The sequence below is a fragment of the Hibiscus syriacus genome, unplaced genomic scaffold (genome assembly GCF_006381635.1).
Source record: "Hibiscus syriacus cultivar Baekdansim isolate YM2019G1 unplaced genomic scaffold, ASM638163v2 tig00116970_pilon, whole genome shotgun sequence".
NCBI classification, from domain to species: Eukaryota; Viridiplantae; Streptophyta; class Magnoliopsida; order Malvales; family Malvaceae; genus Hibiscus; species Hibiscus syriacus.
In genome coordinates, this window is record NW_024063494.1 from 1,763,423 (window position 1) to 1,775,443 (window position 12,021).

At 33.8% G+C, this 12,021-nt stretch overlaps 1 pseudogene; it reads right to left on the bottom strand.

Moving 5' to 3' along the window:
* Positions 1-263: 263 nt before the first annotated feature.
* LOC120191640 lies at positions 264-331 on the bottom strand (annotated as a pseudogene).
* Positions 332-12,021: the final 11,690 nt, after the last annotated feature.

Consider the following 12,021-nt stretch of genomic DNA (forward strand, 5'->3'; position numbering starts at 1 on the left):
ACCAATCATGCAAATTAAATTCGATCAAAACATGGTCATAATCCATAAGGAAACAAGAGTATAAAGTGAAGTTCAAGACTACCAACCAATGATCCCAAAACATCAATATCAGAATAACTCAATTTCAAACAATCAAACAAGTAAAGGAAAAATTTGACGATATGCTTATCTTTCCCCCCTCACTTAATCCTTTTTGTCCTAAAACATATGTCGAATTTAAAAACAAAGAGAGGGAAAATGAATACTCCTTAATATAGTGGCGAAAAAATTTGGACCATTTCTCGATTTATGTGTGTCATCCTTGCACAGGGGCCATGCTAATCTTCGTCTGCGAAGTCAAAGTCTAGTGGCTCGTAATTTTCAACAGTTCTGCTTGCCAAGAAATATGATATGGCACTTCCCTTTATAGCTTTTTGGCTCACGTACTCGATGTCAAATTTGGATAACAACATCTGCCATCGGGCTTTTCGATGGAAGGATATCTGATTTCGCAATCAGTGAACTTCTTACTTAGGTAGTAAATGACCCTTTCCTTCCTCCCGAATTCATCATGCTGACCTAGAACACACCCATTGAATTCTCGAATATGGATAAATACAAGAATATAGGTTTACCCTGAATGGGGGACATTAAGATAAGAGTATGAGATAAGTGTTTTTTTATTTCCTCAAATGAAGTCTGACAATCCTCATCCCATGTTCCAGAGTTAATTCTTCGAAGAAGGCAAAAAATTGGGTCGCACTTGTTGGTCAATTGAGATATGAATTGCGCTATATAATTTAATCTGCCAAAAAAACCTCAAACCACTTTTTGTGTTTGTGGGGGAGGTAAATTCTGGATGGCTTTGACTTTATCTGGATCGAATTCAATGCATCTTCTACTGAACACGAATCCTAACAACTTTCTGAATATTACCCCAAAGGTACATTTGTTGGCATTCAGTCTCAGCTAGAACTTTCTTAATCTTTGAAGGAGCTTTCTCAGATTCTTGACATGGTCATCTTCGGTTTGTTCTTTGATAAGCATATTATCGACATAAACCTCGATTTCTTTCTGCATCATGTCATGAAACAAGGCCATCATGGCTCTTTGATATGTTGCCCAAATACTCTTTAGTCCGAAGGGCATCATCTTGTAGCAGATGCCCACATTGTGACAAATGTAGTATTTTCCATGTCATCAGGATGCATCTTAATCTGGTTATATCCTGAGAATCCGTCCATGAATGAGAAGAAAGCGTTCCCGATAGTATTATCCACTAGAGTGTCTATGTGCGGAAGAGGAAAGTTATCTTTGGGACTCGCCTTGTTAAGGTCTCAGAAATCAACACACATGCATACTTTTCCGTCTTTCTTTGGAATCGACACTATGTTAGCCACCCATTCTGGATACTTAGCCACTTGAAGAAAGCCAACATCGAATTGTTTCTTAACCTGTTCCTTGATCTTAAGGAGCATTTCAGGTCTCCTTTTCCTTAGCTTTTATTGCACATGTTTGCATTCTGGTTTGATAGGCAATTTATGGACTACTATATCTGTATCTAGTCTTGGCATGTCTTGATACGACCATGAAAACACATCTTTGTATTCTTGAAGTAAGAATATTAAGTTTTGTCTTGCTTCAGTTGAGATAGTTGTGCCAATTTTGACTTCCTTTCTCTCCTCTTCTGTACCCAGATTCAAGACTTCAATTTTCTTTTTATGTGGTAGTATTTGTTTGTCTTCTCTTTCTATCATTCTTAACAATTCGGAAGGTTAATTGCATTTTTCTTCATTTTCATATTCATCAACTTCCCCAAGATAAACAAACTGTTCAAAATCCACTTCTGGGTCAGTATCATCAACATATGCATTATCTTGGGTCCCTTACAAAAGATCACCTATTGCCCTTGATGTAGGCGAATAGGGATAGTTTGAGTATTACACTGAAAGAAATTTGAAAACCACAGGTAATTCTTCAGCCGTCCAGTTGTAAAGCACTATCTAGGTGGCAAAAGGTGGATTCCTGGCCCGTCCATATTTTTGGCATTCTCTGCTGTTATAGTGTTAATACTCTAATCTTTCAAAGCATCCTCTAAATCTGGTGAAGTCGTCCCAAACTCATAATCACCAGATTTAAATGTTTCATAAAAGGTGGAAAAACCATGGGTTCCCATTGAAATTCACTCCCATTTAATCTGTCCAATCTTCTTTATCAATTTTTATGAATTTCCTTCCTCTTCTGTTGTTGACTGGACCGAAAACCAAGCCCGAACTAGTCTAGCTTTGTTATAGGAAGGACGCGATTGATCATTTCTTGCAACAGACTCCCAAATCCTCTTCCCCACCTTAGCACCTCTTCCCAAGGTCTGTTTGATCTCCATTTTAGTGCATTCAGAGAGCCGGGGTTTGGAAATCTTTCCTCCTACAACTAGAAATCTAGCATTCACAAACTCTAAGGAGTGGAATGAACATTCTACCGCTTCATCAATTACTTCTATGTATGGGGCGTCAGTAGACACTCTTGCCACAATATGTTCTTCAGTATTAACAATTACTAGAGCCTATTCGATGACAAACTTGACTTTTTGGTGCAGCGTAGACGGTACTGCTCCAGCTTGATGGATCCAAGGCTTGTGGGAGTATATCCGGTGCTTGTTCCCTCTTCTAATGAGACATTTTTTTTAGTTAATGCAATTGTAAAGAAATAAAAATAACAAAAATGAAAAATATGCATGATGCATGAAATGTTCGAGGCATTGATTAAAAAACATGTTTTTATTATGAATAATCTTTATTGGGACAAAAATGTTATTTCTTAAGAGACACAAACCTCCTAAAGGTACATTCTAACTAAGTATTCTATACCCCGAACAACATCTGACAAGTTGACTAGTCTTCCTCCTTCGTCTGTCACCGATTAAATATCCTGTCGAACTACTCCTGCTTCTCTGGCTAAATCGTGCAATTGTTGAGCTACTTTTTGTACTTGTTCCAATAAGTCTCGAATGAATACATCTCTAGATTTCAACCTTTGCTGAACCTATTGTCGACACCATTTTTTTCCCGGGCGGGGTAAAAACTTTAGTACGACTTGGGGGTTTTCTTTAAAAATGTTTTTGAAATGTTTTGGAGTCGCCATTAACCTTTTGGGTTAGGTAAGTTGAATACCTAAAAAATTTCTTTTAAAAGAGTTTTTAAGAAAACATCATTTTAAAAGATAAACCAGTCTACGTCTAACCAAAGATTTATTCTTTTTTGTAATAAAAAAGGGGTTTGGGGATCGATTACATGTGGAGAAGGATAAGCATCCCCACAACGCCCAAAATTGCTACCATATAGATTATAAATTATCTATAATAGTGGAAATCTAAGAATTCAAATATAAATTTATGTTACGATCCTATTATTCCAAATTCAACCATACAATATTTATTTAACATGAAATTCTAAGGAGAAATAGAAAATATTCTAATATTTCCAATTGAAGAGGAAATAATCCCTAAAGTACTTTAGGAGGAATATATCTCTTTTCAACTGAAATAAAAAAGAATATAATAATTTCTCCCAAGAATTCAAGATTAAAATAATTCTGTTCAACCAAAGAAAGAAATTAAGCCAATTAATCCAAATTACACATGATTGGAAAAGATAAGGGATATTCAATTATTTAAAAATATAGGGAATTAATCCCTAATAAAATTAGGAGAATTGTCTCGATAAGTTTAAATTAGAGAATATTTCTTTTTCCCCTTCAAGCTTGATTAATTTATGCATCATCGATTTTGTAGGTTCTTCTAGTAGGGTATTTATTTATTTTAAAATTTCAAAATAGGACGTCCAATTACTTTAAAACGAACATTTCTTAATATTTTAAAATAAATAAATACTACCTTTAATCCAATTATGAAATCAGTTGAGTTATGCTTATGAGGCTTTCATATATATTCGAAATGTCTAAATCTATATGCACAAACAAATTTACATGGAAAAGGATAAAAAAAATTAAAAATACCAATTAGGAACAAATAAATGGAAATTAAAGAAAAGATAAAAATTAAATGCTATTCAATGTTGGAAATAAAATTTGAATATATTAACAAGTGCATACTTTAAAGTATAAATATTACGTTAAATAAGCAAACAAAATATAATTACTAAAATGAACCTTACAAATGTAAATAAAGAAATTAAAGTGCTTAAGTAAATAAAGAAATTAAAGTGCTTAAGTAAAAAAAAACATAAAATTATACATTCACTTAAATTATAAATATTAAAATATAAAAAATATGCATCACTTAAAATACATACTACATGTTTTACAAGCAAAATATAATGTATAATATATTACACCACAATTATGGACTAAAATAAAATATTACAAATTATATGTCAAATATAAAATAAATCATAACATGAAGACAACAATCAAAATATAATTATAACAGTGACCTAAATAAAATAAAAATGAAATATTTAGTAAAAAACAATAAATAAAGCTGGAAATTAAAGGATTAAAACGTAATAAATTATAAAAATAGTGAACAAATCATAAATAAAATAGTGACTAAAACAAAAAAAAATACAAATATCACTTCAAAATCATGATAAAATAATAACAGAACATAATCAGTGACTAAAAAATGAATCAATGTAAAAAAGTAGAACTAAATTCAAATAAAAACATGGTAATTTAATGACTAAATTAAAACTAAGTAAAATATAGAGTTCAAAATAAAAACAAAAGCACCTAGTGACCATAATATGAAAACACAACTAGACTAGGGGACTTAGGGGTGATTATACAACGAATTAGTGACTAGTATGTAAATAGACCTCTAAACTATGATGACCTAAGGATAATTAACCCCTAAACTAGCAACTAAATAAAAAAAGATGCTAAAAATTATAGAAGATAAATGAACAAAGTAGGAAATTCCCAAAAATCAGGGACCTGACACATGATTTACCTAAAAAATTAAAATGAATACACCCCCTTTTAACACTCCAAAAACATGAAAACCAGAAAACATTAAACCCATTTCTTTCATTTTCCAACTTCAGCCGTGGAACCCAAAGAACCTCAAGCCACCAACGGCCAAACTCTAGCCCCCCACGACGCCAACCGTCGTTACTCAACAGTCTTCCTCTTGGCCATCCTCTCTGCTACCACCCACAGTTGTCCGAATGACCAACACTCTCCCTAAAATGAACCCAAAACAACATCCTTTCACTCATTAAAATTTTTTGAGACCCTAAACCAAACTAAAACCCAACCCCATAAACGATCGGCGTGGCCTTAGACACGACCACCTTCTCTGGCAAGGTCACTCCTAATGTAAATGTATTATTCTTTCCCTTTCCCTCTAATATTTTTGTTCTTGAAGCACACACACATAAAAGAAAACGAAAGAAATGAGAAGATTCCAACGAACCCCTTTTTTGTTGCATATATTTCAAAAAGCTGGAGGGAGCCCTCGATTACAAAGCTATTACAGAATATCCCTTTTTCTTGACAAGAATCAATGAGAGAGAGGGGAAGTCCTCCTTTATGTTTTTCCCTTTTTTTTCTTTACAATGTGCTATTTTCTTTTGGTTTATACCAACCCATTTTTACATGTAAAATAATAGAAATATTTGTTTATGATTATTGATGAGGCTTTGGTGAGGAAGCTGCTGGCATGGTGGTGGCATGTGGCAGGATAAGCTCGGTATGGTGACTGACAGGGAGTGGTGGACGTGATGGTTGCTGCATTAGCATGGCTTGGGTAGGAGCAGGTGACAAAGGTGAGGATTTTGCTTTGACTTTTGAGTTCCAAGTTCTTCTCATTATGAACTTTTCACTCTTCTGTTTGAATAATACATTTGGTACCAATTTTCATCTATTTGGTCCATCAGTGAAATTTTGAGTTCCAAGTTCTTCTCATTATGAACTTTTCATCTATTTGGTCCATCAGTGAAATTTTGAGTTCCAAGTTCTTCTCATTATGAACTTTTCACTCTTCTGTTCGAATAAGTTATTCTCATTATGAACCATTCCATTGAAATGTTGATCTACTCCTTCTCTGATAGAATCGAGCAACAGGTTGAAATAAGTTCTTCTCATTATGAACTTATTCTCTCTCTTCAGTCGAGTTCTTCTCATTATGAACCATCCACTAGAAATGTTGATCCCTCGAGTGAGGTGTTGCTGACTCAAATCCATATGTGATGAATCGAGCTAAGATTAAACAAGTTCTTCTCATTATGAACTTTTTCTCCCATATCGGACGAGTTCTTCTCATTATGAACTCTCAACTGGAAAGGATGATCCCTCAAGTGAGGTGTTACTGATTCAACTCCATATGCGATGAACCAAGTTAAGGTTGAACAAGTTCTTCTCATTATGAACTTCTTCTCCCTCATCGGATAAGTTCTTCTCATTATGAACTCTCCACTGGAAATGTTGATCCCTCGAGTGAGGTGTCACTGATTCGAAATGCCGTGAATCGAGTGATAGGTCGAATAAGTTCTTCTTATTATGAACTTTTTCTCCCTTTTTTCAGATGAGTTATTCTAATTATGAACTATCTATTTGAAGAGTTAATCCCTTAAGCAAGGCGTCGCTAATTCGAAATGTCATAAATCGAGCGATAGGTTGAACGAGCTCTTCTTATTATGAACTTCTTCTCCCTTTGTCAGATGAGTTTTTCTCATTATGAACTCTCCGCTGGAAATATTGATCCCTCGAATTAAGTGTGGTTGATTCAACTCCATATGTGATGAATCGAGCTAAAGTTGAACAAGTTCTTCTCATTATAAACTTCTTCTCCCTCATCGGATGAGTTATTGTCATTATGAACTCTCCACTGGAAATATTGATTTGTTTATCCTCTTTTTGAAAAGTTTTAAACCTGCAAAAGATTATCATATGTCAATAATAATTGTGTTTGAAGTACCCGAAGGTATTGACCCAAAGGTCCTCGAATTTTACTGAGATCCATTTCTTTAAATGGTGAAAAATATGGATTGATTCTCTACTGAAGTCATGAAAGAAAATATTTGTTGGCTCTTTGAATTCCTTAATGTTGCAAATTGCTTAGTTTTTGTCTTTGTTGGGTCTATCCTGGAAACGTCCCTGGTCATTCTTATTGAACTGGCCTAAAAAAGTTAAGTTAGAAGAAAGACATAATTAAAAATGTTTATAGGGAAATATCTTAAGAAAAACTCATACGATATCCCATAAAAACGGTCCTAAGAAGGACTTAAACAATTTTTTAGAAAAATGATCCTAAAAAGGACAAAATATTATTTCAAAATAAATTTTACAAGCATCCTCATGAGAGGGAAATCAAAATTTATTATGTGTATGAAATGATGAAATGTATGATGCAAAGATGCAAAGTCATGTATGAATGATGGTTTTCTTGATCTGTTGGACATGGTTGCAAGAGCAGTCTTAATTGCTTGAGCAGTCTTCATTATTTTCTTGGTTTGGTTGTCTTTTTTACCTGTTGCACCTAAGTGTATTATTGCGAATCTTGACTTGTGAATGGGCGCATCTTGCCCCAGTATTTTTTTTTGATAAATTTGGCTTCTTCAAAAAGATTCATTTACAATTATCAAGAAACCCCTAAAATTAGGCATAGATTCCTTCAAAAATTCATTTAAAACATTAAGAAACCCTTTAAGATCAGGCTTAGTTTCTAAAAATCTTTCGTTTTCAGTTGTCATCAAGGAACCCTAAAAAATTAGGCTTAGCTTCCTTTAAAAAGTATTTGGAGATAATCATCAAGAAACCCCTAAAAATCAGGCTTAGTTTCTGAAAACTCATTTGAAAACATCCGGCCCGAAAGTCTTATGGATGGCCCGAAGGACTTATCATCTTTCTTAAAAGACTTATAGATGATCCGAAGGATTTAAGAATCTTGCTCGTAAGACTTAATAATGGCTCGAAGGACTTACTCATCATGCTCAAAAGACTTACTGATGGCCTGAAGGACTTATGCTGATTTGAAGTGTTGTGAATCGAGCAATAGGAAATGTTAACCCCTCTGGTGGGGCATTAGTGATTCGAAGTGTTGTGAATCGAGCAAAAGAATTGTTGAAAACATCCTGCCCGAAGGTCTTATGGATAGCTCGAAGGACTTAAGTTTATTCGAAGTGTGTGAATCGAGCAATATGAAATGTTAACCCCTCTGGTGGGGCGTTGCTGATTCTAAGTGTTGTGAATAAAGTAAAGGAAATGTTGAAAACATCCTACCTGAAGGTCTTATGGATGGCCTAAAGGACTTAAGCTGCTTCGAAGTGTGTGAATCGAGCAATATGAAATATTGAAAACTTCTGACCCTAAGGTCTTATGGTGGCCCGAAGGACTTAAGCTGATTCGAAGTGTGTGAATCGAGCAAAGGAAATGTTGAAAACATCCGGCCCAAAGGTCTTATAGATGGCCCGAAGGACTTATCATATTGCTCGAAAGACTTATAAATGACCCGAAGGATTTAATCATCATACTCGAAAGACTTACTGATGGCCCGAAAGACTTACTTATCAAGAAACCCTTGAAAATCAAGCTTAGTTTTTTATTTGTCAAGGAATCCCTAAAAATTAGGCTTAGTTTCCTTTTAAAAACTCATTGAAAATCATCATCAAGAAACCCTTGAAAATCAAGCTTAGTTTCCAAAAACTCATTTGAAAACATCAAGAAATCCCTAATAATTATGCTTAAATTCTTTAAAATTCATTTGAAAACATTAAGAAACCCCTAAAATTAGGCTTAGCTTCTTTTAAATTCATTTGAAAACATCGAGAAACCCCTGAAAATCAGGCTTAGTTTATAAAAATATTTTTTCGAGTGAAACAATCTCAAGCGAGATAAAATCTTCTGGTTTTAAGAAAAACAATCTCGAGTGAGATAAAATTTCTTGTTTCAAGGGAAAACTGTCTCAAGCGAGATGAATTTGGTTTTAAGAAAACCATCTCAAGTGAGATACATTTTTTTTCAAGGGAAACTGTCTCCAGAGAGATAAAATTTGTTTCAAGGGAAACGATGTCAAAGGTTGGTTTCAAGAGAAACTGTCTCAAAAGGACAAAATTTTGTTTCAAGATAAACATATTCGAAGATTTTGTTTCTAGAGAAATTGTCTCAAGGGAGACAAATTTTGTTCCTTGGAAAACTAACTCATGTGATATCAATTTTGTTTTAAAATTTTCAAAATTTTGGGAGAATGTCTCAAGCGAGACGATGTTTATTTTGAGAGAAATTGTCTCAAGCGAGACAAAATTTGGTTCAAGTAAAATAACTTTGAAATTTGTGCTCCGAAAGAAAGTATCTCAAGTGAGACGAAATTTGTTTTGAGAGAAAAATGTCTCAAGTGAGATAAAATTTGTTTTTAAGAAAAAACAACTTTGAAATTTGTGTTCTGAAGGAAAATGTCTCAAGTGAGATGAGTTTTTTTAAGAGAAAAATGTCTCAAGTGAGAAGAAATTTGTTTTAAGAGAAAAATGTATCAAGTGAGATAATTTTTTTTAAGAAAACAATATCTCTAGCGAGACGACATTTTGTTTAGAGAGAAACAACACTCAAAGAGATAGAGAGTCTGCTTATTCCTGCATGTTATGGAAATGTCTTTAGAAGATCTGATTGTTGACTTCAGGAAGTCAAATCTATGGATGACATTGTTTCAGGTTGAAGACATCTGGTCATTTTTGAGCTTTTATTTCCTGAAAGATCAAAATGATGTATTTATGAATACCTATCTTGTATGTTTATGGGTGTCACGATGAAGTTTGTATTTTATGTGTTTGATGAATTATCGAATTTGTCCTTGAGAGAGGAAAAATGCCTTTAAGAAATACAAAATTTCAAGTGAAACATTTTTAAAGTATCCTCATGAGAGGTAAAATCAAAGTTTTTATTGTGCGTGATAATGAATGTATGATGCAAAGATGCAAATTTCATGTGTCATGTATGTTTGTGTTGATGTATGTATGTTTTCTCGGTGGGAAAGAGAATGGTTGCGAGAGCAGTCTTCATTTTATCCCTGGCTCAGTTTGTCTTTATTTCCACTAGGGTGTATTCTTGCAAACCTCAACCTCAGATAATTTATTTTCCTTGCCCCATCAAAATTTACCCCAAAAATTTGGCCTCCCTTGCCCCAGCTTCGATCTTGAGCTTTGGAGGGATATTCTTTGAATTATAAGATACTCTGAAAGAAATTATATTGTTTGAAAATGTTTTTCTTCCTTTGAATTTTCAATATTTTGAAAATATCGAAAAGAATTAAAAAAATATTTCATTCTTCTAACTTTCACAGTTGAAACAAATCATAAAACAGGAGTTCATTGAATATCAAAAGAATCAAGCACTCTTTAATCTTTGATAACTGCAAACCTTTGACAAATATCCAAACTGAAAGGTTGGTTTTGAGTTCGCTACCTAAATTTTAAGGTTTTTTTCCTCGATTTATCCTTTTTCCTTTTCTCGATCCTCGTGAAAATTAGGACATGCCCCTCTTTCTTGGTTTGGCATTTTGATCGGAGGCGGACAAAATGTCGTAACTAACATAGTCAATTACTAGACTTTTTAGAACACTTTTGTTTCAGTTCTCTGAAATCTTCCATTTGTTCAAGCTTTGTAGGCTCCTATAGTAAAGGTAGTGCAAAAATATTAGTCTAAAAATGATTTCTGAGTGTTCGTGTGAGTTCGACTATAACACATGTTCCTCAACTCCCTTAATCCATATTCACCGAAACTCCTTATTTAGTAAATTAGATTTATTTTACCATTGTTTGGCTAGCTGAATTCAACTTTATTGTACATATATATTATAATTGCCTTTGTTTGGCTAGCTGAAGGATTCATGTCGTCACAAAGTCTTTTACCTAACAATCACAGTGGAAAAAACACCAAATTTTTAAGTACCCATTCAATGTCATGGTTTGAATGCAATCTATACATAAAGCCAGGGCTTTTGAGTTTCCTCTATAACCAATTGCTCTAGTGGAATAGCTCAACTTTACAAAATCTATTTCTTAAGCTTGTCAAGGAGAATTTGTTATAATCCTAGTGTTTGTTATAGGTTAGAAAATCTCATCATTAGAGTTCAATTTACAAGCAACTGACCTAAACTAGATTCACCTACTCGACCATTCCATCTGTGAAGATCGTGATCATCATTGAACGTTATTCACAGAAGTAGAAACCAATTAGCTTAGCAATCTTATATGCAAGTTGCCCCATTTTTGTCAACTCCTAACACATACCTAAATGTCAAACCCTTTGATTGCTTCTTCATGTCAAGAGAAAACTAGATTGGTCCCTTCAAGAGAAGGGTATGTATTGTGGTGTATTTTTGGAGTAGGATTAAGGGGTCCTTGTTTTGTTGGGTTCAATCTTGTCATTTGTCATAGATTTACAACCTCAATTATTAAAAAGCTTTTAATTAAGATGATATTCAAGGAACTTCAAGATTAAGATTTGCTTATTGTTCATTTCCTTAGAAGGAAGCATTTTATTTAAAATGTCCGATTATCAAGTGACTTACAAACTTTTTAAATGCAAGAAAAAGAAAAACAAGTTCAAACAAGATAATATGTGAGTGCATCAAAAGTTTGTAGTGAGTGCAATGGTTTTTCTCGGTTTGCATTAGAATGCCACATTATTCATCGAATGTCTATGCCCCTTGAATTGATTAAATTATGAACCTTGCGCTTCAGTGCCCCATTATTCTCAATGATGTGCTTTGATATTCAGATGGTGATAGCACCACGTCCATACCTCTATAACCTTTTCTAGGTATGAATGGGGTGACTTCAATTTACCTTAAAAGATTTTGCGGGTTACTCCCAGGATCCATTATTAATGCATGTTGAAAGGCAATGTATATCATGCAATGTACTATGTATAGATGCTAATGCAAAGATGCTCATGCAAATGCAAAGATGCAAAAATGGGAATGTAAAGATGCAAAAATGGGAATGCAAAAATGCAAAATGTAAAATGCAACAAAGGAATTGATCCCAAAATATTTGTCATAAAACAACTTCCAAAGAACACACAATG